The sequence below is a fragment of the Charadrius vociferus genome, unplaced genomic scaffold, assembly GCF_000708025.1.
Source record: "Charadrius vociferus isolate BGI_N301 unplaced genomic scaffold, ASM70802v2 scaffold251, whole genome shotgun sequence".
Taxonomy (NCBI): Eukaryota; Metazoa; Chordata; class Aves; order Charadriiformes; family Charadriidae; genus Charadrius; species Charadrius vociferus.
This window is the reverse complement of record NW_009646963.1, coordinates 1,473,685-1,479,188: the sequence shown is the minus strand read 5'-3', so window position 1 is coordinate 1,479,188 and position 5,504 is coordinate 1,473,685.

The window sequence follows — 5,504 nt, the reverse complement described above, 5'->3', positions numbered from 1 at the left end:
GGGCGGCCGGACACGGGTGGCACCCGCCCCACGCTGCCCCTTAAGCACCCCCTACTCCCCCGCCCCGGCTGCGAGACCCTCACCCTCCCTGGTGGGAGGTGCGGGGCGGCAAGCTGGCACTTTGGGGTGCAGTTCGGCTATGTGCGGGGGGATGCTCAGCCCCCGTGGCGGTAGGGTGCCCTCCTGCAGCCCCACAGCTGGGGGCCACGGGGGGAAGAGGGGAGATCAGCAGCCCCAGTCCGGTGTGAGCATCAGAGCATCCTCCACAGGGACCTGTGCACAGGGGGGCTGCAGGATGGGTGAAGTGGGGGGCTACTGGGGCACCCCCCCAAAATGCGTCCACCCCAGAGCCAGGATGATTTTTAGCAAGCCACTTGCTGGCCCCTTGTTTGGGCTTCAAAGTCTGGACCTCTCTGGGTGATGTGCACCCACTGCTCTGCTCTCTGGCTGAAGCCACCTATAACGGCGGTATTAATCCTCACTGCCTGGTCCTCTCCCCATAAGGGCAGGATTTGCTTTTCCTGTTCTGGGGCTGTTGTGGAAAGAGCAGGATGGGGGAAACTGAGGCACCATCGAGCCCCTCGCCCAGCACTGGCATGTTGTGCAGCTCAGGACAAGGGTGGTCCAGGTGAGGGGCAGCGACGTGTGTGAGCTGTGGCTGCAGCCTGGTCATCTCCAGACAGTTCTGCATCCTGCCACAGGGAAGGGCAGGAAATCCGCTCCCTGCTCCAGCAGAGCAAGGCTGGATACAGCCTCATCCTGCCCCTGCACTCAGCACATGCCCCGTTGGTACCCCAGTTTGGGGGATGGGGCTGCCTCTGCACTGCACAGTGCCAGCACAGCAGACCCCAGCCCCCAGGCAAGCAGTGATACAAATAGACATTGTCATGATGGAGGTGAGATTAAACGGGTCGGGGAGGCTCAGTTCCCTCTGACCGGTGCCTCCTTCGGCCCAACACTGAAGGCCCATGAACCAGCCTGTCCCCAGGACCTGTCCCTTACCTGCCCCACCACGGGTGGCAGGTTGAGGGTCCCATGGGTGGCAGGTTGAGGGTCTCACACCCACGTGGAGCTCCTGCAGAGACAACTGCCGCAGCTGAGGGCTTGGGCAGCCTCCTGCAGGCACATGGGTCTGGAGTTGGTCATCATGAGCTGCTCGGGTGGGAGAGTGCCATGGCCACGTGCTGCACAGGGGGACGAAACGCGCTGTCATCATCCTCCCCGCGCTTCATGGTGATGTGATGTTTTGGGCCAGAGGTCTGAACTAACAGCTTCCCCCCAAGTGAGGGTGAAATGCTGCTGTGTTTTGCTGTGGGAGTGATTTAGGGGATAAAATATCCTCTCCCCGGTCACCAAGCCTGGGCCCTGTAGGCCCCCGGCCGCTTCCCATCTGGAGGCTGGCAAAAGGCAAAGACATTGAAAACATGGATAAGGAGAGCAGCTGGAGCCTGGGACACGTCTGATTGGCCCCCAGTGCCACAACCTAATAGAGATCCATTTGGTAAGGTAGCTTGCAGCCTCCAGAGCTTCCCGAAAGAGATAAAAAGCCAGTGAGGTGGAAGAAAACTGCGTGTCTCCAGAAGCCATGCTTTCCCCAAATCTCGGAGGGGCTCTCTGATGAAAGGCCCCATCGGCTGGAAGTTGCAGGCATGGGGGTCGTTAGCACTAATAGCCAGCAGCAGCAATGGCCTTGAGAGAAGCTGCGCAAGCAAAGTTTGGTGGCTGCCCAGGTAATGCCAGCAATCATTTCCCAGGCAGTGGGCAATTGCTCCCGACGTGCATGCGAGCAGAGCCGCCCCGGAGGCCTGGAGGCTTTAGCAGGCTGTTAGCAGGCTGAGCGAAAAACTGGCCAAAATCAGGGACTTTGCTGGAAAATGGTTGCCTGGCATGACCCGGGAGAAAAGGAACAGTTTTAAGGGGGAGAGGGTGTTCACCGAGTGTGAAGCAGCCGATTTGAAGGGTCTCTGGGAGAAAGAGGGAGGGAGGGAAAGCTGCTTGCAGGCGTTAGCTGCATGCATCAACCCAGAAGGAAACGGAACCCAAGGGCACGGCGTGGAGGAGCACCCCTCCAGCACGTCCCTGGCATGCAGGGCAAGACCCCGCAGCGGCTGGCTCTGTGCCGTGCTGGCACCGGGGGCTGCAGCCGTCAGCCCTGCTGAGCCGTCAGCTCATCTTCATCAAATACCCCCCCCAGCCACTAGCTGCATCCCAAAAGGGAGGGAGCTACGCTAGGGAAATCCTATAGCCTGGCACCCACACCTCTCACATCCCCAGGAATCAGTGGCAGGACCCAGAGGAAAATTCAGGTTCGCAGGGACCTCCGGAGAAAAAAGCAAAGGACATGCTTGAGACGTCCGTGGCCACTTCTGGGGATGGGGATTTAGGAGAGGAGCTCCAGTAGGCTTTGGCCATGAGCCTTGAAGGATGCCATGGAAATATCCCCTGCGGTGACAACGCCACCCAAACTACAGAAGAGTGTCTCCACGCCTGCAGAAATAGGATACGGGTGGTTCAACACTGAGTGGGGAGGGATACACCAAGTGCTGACACTATAAACAGAGTGTTTCTGGCAGGGCACAGTGATCTGTTCTGGCCAAAGAGCCCGACAGACCCAGATCCCTGCAGATCGTGGGGGTACAAGCCAGGCAGAGCTGCCAGATCCTTGCCCAATGAAGAGGAAGAGGAGGAGGAAAGAGCCATCACCATCACTAAGGGGAAGCAAAGTCACAGGAGCCTCCCTGAGCATGGGAGGCTTTGGGGTGCAATCAGAGCCCCGGAAAAGCCAACGGTGGGTGGTCAGAGCCCCAACGCTACCCAGGGAGCCCCTCCTAGAGCTGAGAAGTCAGAGACATTTGCCTCAAAAAGTGATTTTTGCCATGCAGGGCTGAGCTGGGCACGGGCCGAGGGGTGAATGGAGGAAAGGATGTGGGTATGGGGTGGATGCCCCACGCTGATGGGCTGTGCCAGGGCAGGAGGCCCTGCCAGTGTGCCGAGGAGTGCTGCTGGGGTGGGTTTTGCCGCTTGCAAATCAGCAGCTAACGCCTGACATCGTCAGCTGGGAAGAGCTGAAGGCGAAAGAAGGCTGTCAGGAAGAGCTTCCAGCACGCTCTGCAACTCCATCCCCTGCCTGGAGGCAGAGGAGAACCAGAGCTCCTGCCACCGTCCCCGCGGGTACGTGAGGCACTGGCGTCCCCTGCGCCTCCCACCATCCCCCGGGACACTGCAGAGACACCTGTTCCTTCCAAAATTTCTGCTACTGAAGCTGATGAACTGGGGAAGAGGATCTCCTTGCATTTCTCTTCACTGTGGGGGAAATTTGTTTGGACATCAACATCCCACTGGGAGGCCCCGAGTTTTCCCGGACCCACTGTCTGGGACTGGGATAAGGGATCCCCAGGGTCAGGTGTTGGGCTAATGTGCAGTAAGATGCTGCTCCCCTTCACATATCCTTATGGGCTTAATGGATGAGGGAACCCAAAGGAGAGCTTGGGCTTCTTGTGTCGGTGACAGAGAGCTAAAGCAGGGGAAAGTTAAATGCACTGGGGGGGCACAGGGACGTGGTAGCGGCAGGGCCCAGAGCAGTCCCCAGCCACCCTATTTCCAGCCCAACGTGCACAAGGGTTTTATTCCCCTGCCTGTGCTTGATGCTCTGGCTGTAAAATGGCTGTAAAAGAGCAATTGTGCCTCATAACGGCTTATAGAAAACACAGAAGCATATGTGCCTTTACCATTATGATCATAATTGCAAACATTCAAAAGTTGAGATTTGCAAGCTCCCAGCTTCCCAAAGGCGGCTGGATTCGAACCCAAATGACATGCAGAGGAATCAGGAGAAAATCAGCTCAAAGCGAGGGCTTATTTTTCATTTACGCTGCGGTACAGGCGAGCAGGCTCCGGCTGGCAGCCCCAGCTCCCCCAGCTGCTGCTGTTAGAGGGCAGCTGTGCCCCCAGATACAGCCGCAGAGGCCCCCGAGCATCGGCTGTGACTACCAGGGTCCCAGTGGGGCTGGCTGCATATGGCCTTTGCATTTAGGATGAATCCTGGAGACCGTGCCGGTGGCTGGGGCTGCCCAGGTAAACGCTCCTCCCTGTGCAGGCAGGCAGTACCCAGCAGCTCACGGGCCCCGGGGGTCCCTTCCAACCCAGACGATTCTACGATTCTGTGCTTTTGTCAACTGTGGAGCAATAAAAAACAGGCTGTGCCAGCAAAAGGGACCCAACGCTTTCCCCTCGACTCTTCAGAACCTGAGATGGCGGTGGCGGCAGAGTGAGCTCTTGGCATTTGCTGGGGGGGGGAGCAGACTCAGGGCGCCTGTTCCAGCGGCCAAGGCAGGGTCGGCGGGAGGAGACCATATGGCCGGGAGCAGCGTGCAGCGCGCTGTCCTGGCGGCAGACCGGCAGCATCGGGCAGAGCCTCTCCTCGGGAAGGGTGGCCATGCCAAGCGCAGGCTCTGGCACAGGCGCCAGCCGGCTGCCAGGTATGCTCAGGTGCCGTGGGAGGCTTGGAGCCCGCCGGGAGGCACGGCACGGCATGGCATGGCACGGTGGGATGCTTCCATGCAAACCAGCTGCCCCTCCTCATCCCTTGGCATCAGGGGATGTAAGGGGGTTTGTCACCCCCCACCCACCACGGGTCTGGGCCAGGTGGGTGTAACCGTGCATGTGGCTGGAGCGGGATGTAAGTGCCGACAGGCTGGGGCGTACATGGGGAAGACGAGCCACGGAATGGGATGCAACCATGTAAAAGTGTGTGTGTGTGGAGTGTGTGAGTGTCTGAGTGTGTGTGTGGTGGGGGATGTGGGTGCATGTGGTTGGGTGCACATATGTGAGTGTGTATGCCTGTAAATGCATGGGTGCGGGGCGGCATGTGTGTGGGCATGTGCACACGTCTAAGCGCCTGGCGGAGCAGTGCGTGCGTGTGTCAATGTGTGGTGGAGGGGTGCAGGGGTGTGCTGCGCGGCCCTGGCCATCTCAGGGAGAGGTCAGGTGGATGTGCCGCCGATGGGGGAGCCCCAGAGAGGGAGGTACCGGAGCAGCTGATCTGCCCGTGTGTGGGGGAGGATGGCCAGGGCGGCTGGCTGGCATCCGAGCAGGGCTGCCCGGTGCCTGCAAACCTCCCAGCAAGCAGATGAAATCTCCTTTTCTTCTACAAGAACAATGTTGCAACATAGAAGCAGAGGATGGCTAGTGGGACGTTGGCAGCAGGAGCACATCCACCTCCTCCTCCGCCTGCCCTGCCCAGTGCTAGGGGCCAGGCTCCTCTGGAGGGGACGTGGAGGGGCACAGCATCCCCTTCCTCTCATGATAACCCTTTCCCAGCAAAGGTTGTCCCCAGACTTCCCGCTCCTGCCCTTCCTGGAACTGCAAAGGCGTGAAAAAGCAATCAGGGATGTGTCCTGAGAAAGAGGGGCTTTGGGCAGGCATCGGGGAAGGCTCATGAGCAGAACTGGGCAGGAAAGGTCCTTAACTAATACAAGGGAAGGGAAGGGAAGGGAAGGGAAGGG